Source organism: Salvelinus alpinus, chromosome 26 (genome assembly GCF_045679555.1).
Source record: "Salvelinus alpinus chromosome 26, SLU_Salpinus.1, whole genome shotgun sequence".
Classification (NCBI taxonomy): domain Eukaryota; kingdom Metazoa; phylum Chordata; class Actinopteri; order Salmoniformes; family Salmonidae; genus Salvelinus; species Salvelinus alpinus.
In genome coordinates this window covers 41,837,574-41,850,073 of record NC_092111.1, presented here as the reverse complement: position 1 = coordinate 41,850,073, position 12,500 = coordinate 41,837,574, and the positions used below count along the sequence as shown (strand labels likewise).

Genomic DNA, 12,500 nt, shown 5'->3' with positions numbered 1-12,500 from the left:
TCTGCCAGCAGCTTTAGCCTCTTATGTACGAGTGAAGTGATTTTAACATGCGTGTCGTGATTTGGAAGTGAATACGGGGAAAAAACTCAAAGTACGTATCATCTTACAAGCGTTATATCTGTCAAAAACGCTGCGGCAGAAAGTACTAACACATACTGATCACGTTATAGACAGAAGCATGCTACACGGCAGACCAATCAGAACTCATCTCCCCGCCGTTCAAGCCCATTCATTATCTCAGCCAATCATGGCTAGCGCAAAAGTCCCTGTCTTTTTCTGTGGCTAAACCAATAAGGCTGGTAACTTAACAATTCTATTCGTATTTACAAGTTTGGAATACAAGTTTGTTATTAAGGCACATGAAAGTTCACATGTTCCAGAAGGTTTTTCTGCTAAAAAAACAAACAGTTAAAATGCATCTCATGTGAAGTAGTGACGTGCGACATACTGTACACCTAGTTTCCTGAAACGAGTCACAAATAGTTTTCACATACAAACTTTATGTTTATGTTTGAACTCTGGCAGAGAGAAAATGGAGCAGGAATTGGAAGACAGAAAGAGAAGAAAGCAAGAGATGTGGCTCAACCACCACCCCCCCTCTGCTCTGTTTCTCTCTCTCCTCTTCCTTCTCCCTCCATCTCTCTCCTCTTCCTTCCTCTTCCTTTACCTCCCTCTATCCCCCATTACCTCCCTCTATCCCTCCCTCTATCCCCCATTACCTCCCTCTATCCCCCATTACCTCCCTCTATCCCTCCCTCTATCCCCCATTACCTACCTCTATCCCCCATTACCTCCCTCTATCCCTCCCTCTATCCCCCATTACCTCCCTCTATCCCCCATTACCTCCCTCTATCCCTCCCTCTATCCCCCATTACCTCCCTCTACATCTCCCTCTATCTCCCCTCTATCCCTCCCTCTATCCCCCAGTACCCCCTCTATTCCCCAGTACCTCCCTCTATCCCCCAGTACCTCCCTCTATCCCCCAGTACCTCCCTCTATCCCCCAGTACCTCCCTCTATCCCCCATTACCTCCCTCTATCCCTCCCTCTATCCCCCATTACCTCCCTCTATCCCCCATTACCTCCCTCTATCCCTCCCTCTATCCCCCATTACCTCCCTCTACATCTCCCTCTATCTCCCCTCTATCCCTCCCTCTATCCCCCAGTACCCCCTCTATTCCCCAGTACCTCCCTCTATCCCCAGTACCTTCCTCTATCGCCCAATACCTCCCTCTATCCCCCAGTACCTCCCTCTATTCCCCAGTACCTCCTTCTATCCCCCAGCACCTCCCTCTATCCCCCAGTACCCCACTCTATCCCTCCCTCTATCGCCCAGTACCTCCCTCTATCCCCCAGTCCCCCCCTCTATCCCCCAGTACCTCCCTCTACCCCCCAGCACCTCCCTCTATCCACCATTAACTCACTCTACATCTCCCTCTATCTCCCCTCTATCCCTCCCTCTATCCCCCAGTACCCCCCTCTATCCCCCAGTCCCTCCCCCTATCCCCCAGTCCCCCCCTCTATCCCCCAGTACCTCCCTCTATCCCCCATTACCTCCCTCTATCCCTCCCTCTATCCCCCATTACCTCCCTCTACATCTCCCTCTATCTCCCCTCTATCCCTCCCTCTATCCCCCAGTACCTCCCTCTATCCCCCAGTACCCCCCTCTTTCCCTCCCTCTATCCCCCAGTACCTCCCTCTATCCCCCAGTACCTCCCTCTATCCCCCAGTACCTCCCTCTATCCCTCCCTCTATCCCCCAGTACCTCCCTCTATCCCCCAGTACCTCCCTCTATCCCGCAGTACCTCCCTCTATCCCCCAGTACCCCCTCTATTCCCCAGTACCTCCCTCTATCCCCCAGTACCTCCCTCTATCCCCCAGTACCTCCCTCTATCCCCCAGTACCTCCCTCTATCCCCCAGTACCCCCTCTATCCCCCAGTACCTCCCTATATCCCCCAGTACCTCCCTCTATCCCCCAGTACCTCCCTCTATCCCCCAGTACCTCCCTCTATCCCCCAGCACCTCCCTCTATCCCCCAGTACCCCCCTCTATCCCTCCCTCTATCCCCCAGTACCTCCCTCTATCCCCCAGCACCTCCCTCTATCCCCCAGTACCCCCCTCTATCCCTCCCTCTATCCCCCAGTACCTCCCTCTATCCCCCAGTACCTCCCTCTATCCCCCAGTACCCCCCTCTATCCCCCAGTACCTCCCTCTATCCCCCAGTACCCCCCTCTATCCCCCAGTACCTCCCTCTATCCCCCAGTACCCCCCTCTATCCCCCAGTCCCTCCCTCTATCCCCCAGTACCTCCCTCTATCCCCCAGTACCCCCCTCTATCCCCCATTACCCCCCTCTATCCCCCATTACCTCCCTCTATCCCCCGGTACCTCCCTCTATCCCCCATTACCTCCCTCTATCCCCCAGTACCTCCCTCTATCCCCCAGTACCCCCCTCTATCCCCCAGTACCTCCCTCTATCCCCCAGTACCCCCCTCTATCCCCCAGTACCTCCCTCTATCCCCCATTACCTCCCTCTATCCCCCAGTACCCCCCTCTATCCCCCATTACCTCCCTCTATCCCCCATTACCTCCCTCTATCCCCCAGTACCCCCCTCTATCCCCCAGTACCCCCCTCTATCCCCCAGTACCTCCCTCTATCCCCCAGTACCCCCCTCTATCCCCCAGTACCTCCCTCTATCCCCCATTACCCCCCTCTATCCCCCAGTACCTCCCTCTATCCCCCATTACCTCCCTCTATCCCCCAGTACTTCCCTCTATCCCCCAGTACCTCCCTCTATCCCCCATTACCTCCCTCTATCCCCCAGTACCTCCCTCTATCCCCCATTACCTCCCTCTATCCCCCAGTACCTCCCTCTATCCCCCATTACCTCCCTCTATATCTCCCTCTATCTCCCCTCTATCCCTCCCTCTATCCCCCAGTACCCCCCTCTATCCCCCAGTACTTCCCTCTATCCCCCAGTACCTCCCTCTATCCCCCAGTACCCCCCTCTATCCCCCAGTACTTCCCTCTATCCCCCAGTACCTCCCTCTATCCCCCAGTACCTCCCTCTATCCCCCAGTACCCCCATCTATCCCCCAGTCCCTTCCTCTATCCCCCAATACCTCCCTCTATCCCCCAGTACCCCCCTCTATCCCCCAGTACTTCCCTCTATCCCCCAGTACCTCCCTCTATCCCCCAGTACCCCCCTCTATCCCCCAGTACCTCCCTCTATCCCCCAGTCCCTCCCTCTATCCCCCAGTACCTCCCTCTATCCCCCAGTACCCCCCTCTATCCCCCAGTACCTCCCTCTATCCCCCAGTACCTCCCTCTATCCCCCAGTCCCTCCCTCTATCCCCCAGTACCCCCCTCTATCCCCCAGTACCCCCCTCTATCCCCCAGTACCTCCCTCTATCCCCCAGTACCCCCCTCTATCCCCCAGTACCTCCCTCTATCCCCCATTACCTCCCTCTATCCCCCCACCTCCATATTGGTGTGCATATAAACATGGTTACTGTCACCAACAGACTGGCTTATTTCCTTGTTATGGTTTGAGTGCAAGTACCTGCTAAACTCTATAGTCATTCTCTCACGCAACGACCACCATTCATTCATGTCTGAGCACAGACCTTCATACCGCTGGTCCAGCAACCAACAGACTGTAGAAAGAAAGAAAAACACACTTCAGGTGCCAGGATGTGGGAGAGGAGAAAGTGAACGAAACACTGGATATATGGAGGGAGGACACGGAGAGATGGTTAAGATATGAATGTTATTTACGTGTCTTGAAGGGAGTGTTTCTGTGTACTTCTCCGAGGAGACACGGTGGTCCGTAACATTGCTGCATTATTTAAACGTTAGGGAACAGAAACCTGCTAGATAGAGAAAGATAGACAAACTCTGTACCGGAGAGACGGAGGGTTGAAGATACCACTGATGCGTACCTGAAGGGATTTGATTGTACAGTATAGACGTCTGGTCGAAGACACACAGAATGTTTAAACGTTGTTCCATTAAAACAGTGTCCTAGTTTTACTCCTTTAAATGGGTATGATTCTCCACCACTGACACCCAGATATGTAGAGGGAGGGAGAGAGATAGGGAGGGAGGGAGATAGGGAGGGAGAGAGGGAGAGAGATAAGGAGGGAGAGAGATATGGAGGAGGGAGAGAGATAGGGAGGGAGAGAGATAGGGAGGGAGGGAGGGAGGGAGGGAGGGAGGGAGGGAGGGAGGGAGGGAGGGAGAGAGAGAGATAAGGAGGGAGAGAGATAGGGAGAGAGATAGGGAGGGAGGGAGATATGGAGGGAGAGAGATAGGGAGAGAAATAGGGAGGGAGAGAGATAGGGAGGGAGGGAGACAGGGAGGGAGAGAGATAGGGAGGGAGAGAGATAAGGAGGGAAAGAGATATGGAGGAGGGAGAGAGATAGGGAGGGAGAGAGATAGGGAGGGAGAGAGATGGGGAGGGAGAGAGATAGGGAGGGAGGGAGGGAGAGAGATAAGGAGGGAGAGCATTCTGGAGGATCGAGAGAGATAGGGAGGGAGAGCGATAGGGAGAGAGAGAGATATGGAGGGAGAGAGATATGGAGGGAGATAGGGAGGGAGGGAGAGAGATAGGGAGGGAGAGAGATATGGAGGGAGGGAGATAGGGAGGGAGATAGGGAGGGAGATAAGGAGGGAGGGAGAGAGATAGGGAGGGAGAGAGATAGGGAGGGAGGGAGAGAGATAGGGAGGGAGGGAGAGAGATAAGGAGGGAGAGAGATAGGGAGGGAGGGAGAGAGATAAGGAGGGAGAGAGATAGGGAGGGAGGGAGAGATAGGGAGGGAGGGAGGGAGGGAGATAGGGAGGGAGGGAGATAGGGAGGGAGATAGGGAGGGAGGGAGAGAGATAGGGAGATAGGGAGGGAGAGAGATAAGGAGGGAGAGAGATAAGGAGGGAGAGAGATAGGGAGGGAGAGAGATAGGGAGGGAGGGAGATAGGGAGGGAGATATGGAGGGAGGGAGAGAGATAGGGAGGGAGAGAGATAGGGAGAGACATAGGGAGGGAGAGAGATAGGGAGGGAGGGAGATAGGGAGGGAGAGAGAGAGATAGGGAGGGAGAGAGATAGGGAGGGAGATAGGGAGGGAGGGAGCTGGATGAGAAATTGAGGCCTAGGTAATGAACCCTCTAGCTACATGTACAATAGGCCTACTGGGACAGAGGATTAGGATACTCATGGACTGTGTCCCAAAAATCTCTTTATTTCTCCAGCAACATCATCTGTAATCAGCATGGCTAGCACAACATTTTGCAGCAATACGCCATCCCATCTGGTTTGCGCATAGTGAGACTATCATTTGTTTTTCACCAGGACAATGACCCAACACACCTCCAGCCTGTGTAAGGGCTATTTGACCAAGAAGGATAGTGATGGAGTGCTGCATCAGATGACCTGGCATCCACAATCCCCTGACCTCAAACCAACTGAGATGGTTTGGGATGAGTTGGACTGCAGAGTGAAGGAAAAGCAGCCAACAAGTGCTCAGCATATGTGGGAACTCTTTACATAGTTTTGGAAAATCATTCCTCATGAAGCTGATTGAGAGAATGCCAAGAGTGTGCAAAGCTGTCATCAAGGCAAAGGGTGGCTACTTTGAAGAATCTCAAAATATAAAATATATTTTTGATTTGTTTAACACTTTTTTGGGTTACTACATGAGCTGTTCTTGGCTTCTGGACAATACTCTGAATGTCCTTGTGTGGCCCAGCCAGAGCGCGGACTTGAACCCGATCAAACATCTCTGGAGAGACCTGAAATAGCTGTGAAATAGCTGTGCAGCGATTATTCTACAATGTAGAAAATAGTAAAAATAAAGAAAAAGCCTTGAATGAGTAGGTGTTCTAAAAGTTTTGACCGGTATTGTATCTCAGAGCCATTTGCATTGCTACTTACAGCCTAATGTTAGCTAGCTAGCTAACATTGAACACGGGTTGGTTAGCTACCTGCAGATTCATACAGGGTAGTACCTTTTTGAGTTGGGATTGTTCATTGTTTAGCTAGCTAGCTAGCTAGCTACTTGTCTAAACAAAATACTCTACTATACACTACACCTTCTGTATCCTGTGCATGTAACACATACGCTTTGATTTATTTGATATAGTATGTGTTTACCAGAGACGATAATGTCAAGAACATGACCTGTACCAAAGTCAGATTAGGTTATAACGTTAGGCCAACGAGAGACTGACCAAGTTTTTAAAAATTCCGGTAGAATGCCCAGCTTTAATTTCATCACACTCACAACCGTAAGCTATTTTCTGTAATTAGCTTGCTATTAACTTGTAAATAATGATCTTGTTGTGAATTTATTTTACTGTAGTAATGAAGACAAATATGCTAAAGTGAAGACGTTGTCAGCTATGTGAAATGGTCACTATTTGAACTGGCTAGCCAGCTAACTTAACATTAGCTAGCCAACTAACTTTACATTAGCTAGCCAGCTAACTTAACATTACCTAGCCAGCTAACTTAACATTACCTAGCCAGCTAACTTAACATTAGCTAGCTAGCTAGCTAACTTAACATTACCTAGCTAACTTAACGTTACCTAGCTAGCAAAAAAGCTAGAAACGAACCAAAACATAGTTTAGAAAGTTGTTTTTAGTTGCCTGGTTTGTTAGATTGACATACAGTGCCTTCGGAAAGAATTCAGACCCCTTGAATTTTTCACATTTATGTTATTGTAACACAACAAAATGTGGAAAAGTCAATGGGTCTGAATACTTTCCGAAGGCACTGTAGACAGGTTTGTGCCTTTCCAAATCATGTCCAAGTGAATTTACCACAGGTGGACTCCAATCAAGTTGTAGAAACATCTCAAGGATGATCAATGGAAATTTCAATTTCGAGTCTCATAGCAAAGGGTCTGAATACTTATGTAAGTAAGGTTTATGTTTTGTATTTGTAATACATTTATAAAAAATTCAAAACTTGGTTTCACCTTGTCATTATGGGGTGTTGTGTGTAGATTGCTGAGGAATGTTTTGTAATTAATCCATTTTAGAATAAGACTGTAACGTAACAAAATGTGGAAAAAGTCAAGGGGTCTGAAAACTTTCAGAATGCAATGTGTACTAAATTCCTTTTTATACGGGTGGGTTTATTGTTGTTAAAATACACTAGTTATGCTATTTTGGACCATCAGTCTGCTGATGTCATTTTTGTAGTCTTTGTGTTTATACTTTTTCATAACGACAATGACAAGTTTGATGTCGGATGACAATTGAATGTTCATGATGTCACTGCGAAAACTGTTGATAAACGTAGTAAAAACCAGCCTTTCAGTCATGAAATCATTGATTGTTTAGTACATGGCATCATGTGAATCCTTAAAGAGATGGGTGGGTGTGACTTAAGAGGGTGTGAACGATGCTGAATGGGTGTAGACAAAGTAGAGCTCTCCAGTAGGTTCACCAAAACATTCAAGAGCCATCTTCTCAAAAGTGAGGTTAGTTTATCAACTTTCAAAGCGGAGGGCCTCCCGAATGGCGCAATGGTCTAAGGCACTTCATCGCAATACATGCTGACACGGTCGCCAGGTGTACGGTGTTTCCTCCAACACTTTGGTGCGGCTGGCTTCTTCCGGATTAAGCGGGCAATGTGTCAAGAAGCAGTGCGGCTTGGCTGAGTTGTGTTTCAGAGGACGCACGGCTCTCGACCTTCGGTTGCAATGATGGGACAAGACTATAACTACCAATTAAATACCATGAAAAAGGGGTTAAAAATTAAAAAATATATAAATAAATAAACTTTAGAAGCAGAATTACTTTCCCATTGTTCCTCAACTGAAGTCCATGATATACCATTTTCTAGTTCTGAGTCTGTACTTTTATCCAATGTAAAAAACGATTTAATTTTGCTACACAAGACCGAAATGAGTTGGTCGGTCACATATGGTTGTCCTTGTTCAATAGAGCCATTGGACTTGTCTCAATGATGTTCCTATCTGCCACAACATTGCAGGATATGTAGGTTGACTCATTTTCCCTGGCTTTTGTAAAGACTACAGCCCTACTTCCTTGTTCCGACCATCGAGGGCAGGCTTTTGGGGGCGGTAGTAGTTTCTACAGCTTCACAGGGAGCTATGTTACCGTGCACTGTCTATCTGAGACGGTTAGCGAAATAATGTTTTGCTAACGGTAGCTATCTAGCAATATAGCCAAGCTCTCTTTTCACACGAGGCAATGTGGTTCAGTAAAGTATAATTTTGTGATTGATTCGGCCATAACTGGGCTTGCTAGTAGCACTTCAAGTTGAGCTAGCTAGCTTTGTTGCTATGCCCAAAATGTACTGTAGCCAAATGTTATAGATAACTAGCTAGCTTTGTTGCATCTCATTAGGGCCAGGAGTAAAACTGGAGAAATGTTAAATGTCTACCAGGCTTCATTCTGTTCTGTCCTGCTCCATGTCTATCAGACTTCATTCTGTTCTGTCCTGCTCCATGTCTATCAGACTTCACTCTGTTCTGTCCTGCTCCATGTCTATCAGACTTCATTCTGTTCTGTCCTGCTCCATGTCTATCAGGCTTCATTCTGTTCTGTCCTGCTCCATGTCTATCAGGCTTCATTCTGTTCTGTCCTGCTCCATGTGTTAGACTTCATTCTGTTCTGTCCTGCTCCATGTCTATCAGGCTTCATTCTGTTCTGTCCTGCTCCATGTCTATCAGGCTTCATTCTGTTCTGTCCTGCTCCATGTCTATCAGACTTCACTCTGTTCTGTCCTGCTCCATGTCTATCAGACTTCATTCTGTTCTGTCCTGCTCCATGTCTATCAGGCTTCATTCTGTTCTGTCCTGCTCCATGTCTATCAGACTTCACTCTGTTCTGTCCTGCTCCATGTCTATCAGACTTCATTCTGTTCTGTCCTGCTCCATGTCTATCAGACTTCACTCTGGTCTGTCCTGCTCCATGTCTATCAGACTTCATTCTGTTCTGTCCTGCTCCATGTCTATCAGGCTTCATTCTGTTCTGTCCTGCTCCATGTCTATCAGGCTTCATTCTGTTCTGTCCTGCTCCATGTCTATCAGGCTTCACTCTGTTCTGTCCTGCTCCATGTCTATCAGACTTCATTCTGTTATGTCCTGCTCCATGTGTTAAACTTCACTCTGTTCTGTCCTGCTCCATGTCTATCAGGCTTCATTCTGTTCTGTCCTGCTCCATGTCTATCAGACTTCACTCTGTTCTGTCCTGCTCCATGTCTATCAGGCTTCACTCTGTTCTGTCCTGCTCCATGTCTATCAGGCTTCATTCTGTTCTGTCCTGCTCCATGTCTATCAGGCTTCACTCTGTTCTGTCCTGCTCCATGTCTATCAGGCTTCACTCTGTTCTGTCCTGCTCCATGTCTATCAGGCTTCACTCTGTTCTGTCCTGCTCCATGTCTATCAGACTTCACTCTGTTCTGTCCTGCTCCATGTCTATCAGACTTTTTTAGGTGTCTGTAGAAACAATCAACACCTGAATTGCAGGTGATCTCTGTATTTTCACTAAGCCAGCAGCCAGGCATGAATAACAAAATATCAACTTCTCTGTAGACAACAAAATGTATTTTCACCACAAAACCCAGAAAGATCAGGTACACACACGCGCACGCGCACACACAGACACAGACACACACAGATACACAGACACAGACACAGACAGACACACTCACAGACACTCACACACACACACACACACACACACACACACACACACACACACACACACACACACACACACACACACACACACACACACACACACACACACACACACACACACACACACACACACACACACACACACAGACACACAGACACACACTCACAGACACACAGACACACAGATACACAGACACACACACAGACAGACACACTCACAGACACACACACACACACACACACACACACACACACACACACACACACACACACACACACACACACACACACACACACACACACACACAGACACACACACACACAGATACACACACACGCACGCACACACACACACACACACAGACGCACGCACGCACGCACGCACGCACGCACGCACGCACGCACGCACGCACACACACACACACACACACACACACACACACACACACACACACACACACACACACACACACACACACACACACACACACACGTTTATACCTCTCATCTGAGTTGTCTTCTCCAACCCCACAGTGTGTTTCTACAGCTAGTGTACATGTCTGTATATACTCATCTCTAGGTTTGATTATGTGTTTTTATTTACGCACAAAGCTGCAATCAAACGTCCCCCACAGGGATATTAAAGTTATGATCTTATCTCAGTGTCTTATTGTCTCTCCTGGCTTACTGGTTGTCTCTCCTTATTGGATCAGTCTTCTGTCTCTCCTTATTGGATCAGTCTCATAGTCTGTCCTTATTGGATCAGTCTCATAGTCTCTCCTTATTGGATCAGTCTTATTGTCTCTCCTTATTGGATCAGTCTTATTGTCTCTCCTTATTGGATCAGTATTTTAGTCTCTCCTTATTGGATCAGTCTCATAGTCTCTCCTTATTGGATCAGTCTTATTGTCTCTCCTTATTGGATCAGTCTTCTGTCTCTCCTTATTGGATCAGTCTCATTGTCTCTCCTTATTGGATCAGTCTCATAGTCTCTCCTTATTGGATCAGTCTCATTGTCTCTCCTTATTGGATCAGTCTTATAGTCTCTCCTTATTGGATCAGTCTCATTGTCTCTCCTTATTGGATCAGTCTCATTGTCTCTCCTTATTGGATCAGTCTTATAGTCTCTCCTTATTGGATCAGTCTCATTGTCTCTCCTTATTGGATCAGTCTTATTGTCTCTCCTTATTGGATCAGTCTTATTGTCTCTCCTTATTGGATCAGTCTTATAGTCTCTCCGTATTGGATCAGTCTCATTGTCTCTCCTTATTGGATCAGTCTTATAGTCTCTCCTTATTGGATCAGTCTCATAGTCTCTCCTTATTGGATCAGTCTCATTGTCTCTCCTTATTGGATCAGTCTTATTGTCTCTCCTTATTGGATCAGTCTCATAGTCTCTCCTTATTGGATCAGTCTTATTGTCTCTCCTTATTGGATCAGTCTCATAGTCTCTCCTTATTGGATCAGTCTCATTGTCTCTCCTTATTGGATCAGTCTCATAGTCTCTCCTTATTGGATCAGTCTTATTGTCTCTCCTTATTGGATCAGTCTCATAGTCTCTCCTTATTGGATCAGTCTTATTGTCTCTCCTTATTGGATCAGTCTTATTGTCTCTCCTTATTGGATCAGGCTTATAGTCTCTCCTTATTGGATCAGTCTCATTGTCTCTCCTTATTGGATCAGTCTTATTGTCTCTCCTTATTGGATCAGTCTCATAGTCTCTCCTTATTGGATCAGGCTTATAGTCTCTCCTTATTGGATCAGTCTCATTGTCTCTCCTTATTGGATCAGTCTTATTGTCTCTCCTTATTGGATCAGTCTTATTGTCTCTCCTTATTGGATCAGGCTTATAGTCTCTCCTTATTGGATCAGTCTCATTGTCTCTCCTTATTGGATCAGTCTTATTGTCTCTCCTTATTGGATCAGGCTTATAGTCTCTCCTTATTGGATCAGTCTCATTGTCTCTCCTTATTGGATCAGTCTTATTGTCTCTCCTTATTGGATCAGTCTCATAGTCTCTCCTTATTGGATCAGTCTTATAGTCTCTCTTTATTGGATCAGTCTCATTGCCTCTCCTTATTATGGAATACATCCTGGTGGACGATATTACTTAGGCTTAGTTTGAGCCACACAAACAAAGGCCTCTAGTCGTCCATCTGAATATCTGCTGGCAGAACTGTTTTGGAGAGTAGGCCACACTGGGTTAGTAAAAGATAAACCGTCAAGATAGATAAATCTACCCAGTGAGCACAAGACATTGAATAGAAGTTGTTTCAACCAAAATGACGTATTTTCAACGTCTTTTGCTCACTGGTCACGCTGTATTGCATGAGTACGCACAGTAGCAGGCTTTATCTGAAAATAAATGATAACATTTCACAAAACAGCCAACATTTCGGATACCAATAGTAGTGTTTTCTATGTCCCTAAACCCCCTCATTAATGAGGAGAAAAGCAACTGCAGACACATACATTGGTATCTGTAAGAAGTTAGTCAACACGCCTTGTAAATGACTTGAGTCTCCCTCATGAGCTTGTTCAGGAAAGAAAGGCAGTGATGTATATTTCCACTAGATCGATGGTGCTGTGATGGAGCCACCATGCCTCCATCTTGGCACTCAGCCACCATTGACATTTTCTTAGCTCACTAAGTATAGTATGTGAGCTAAACACAAGAAGAAAAATGAATGTACAAATGCTTGGGATTACTAATGTTACTGTCCACATTACAACAAAATAAACACTTAAAATTGTATGTAATTTTGTCAATGAAACATTTAATTGAAATACTGTAGAATTCAATTCATTCCTATGGAGGACTGCCCCTTAC

At 46.9% G+C, this 12,500-nt stretch overlaps 1 protein-coding gene across 1 annotated transcript in view; it reads right to left on the bottom strand.

Moving 5' to 3' along the window:
- Positions 1–12,500, bottom strand: part of LOC139555325 (regulating synaptic membrane exocytosis protein 3-like) — a 71,571-nt gene that overhangs the window by 58,344 nt on the left and 727 nt on the right. The gene's annotated exons all lie outside the window — the stretch shown is intronic.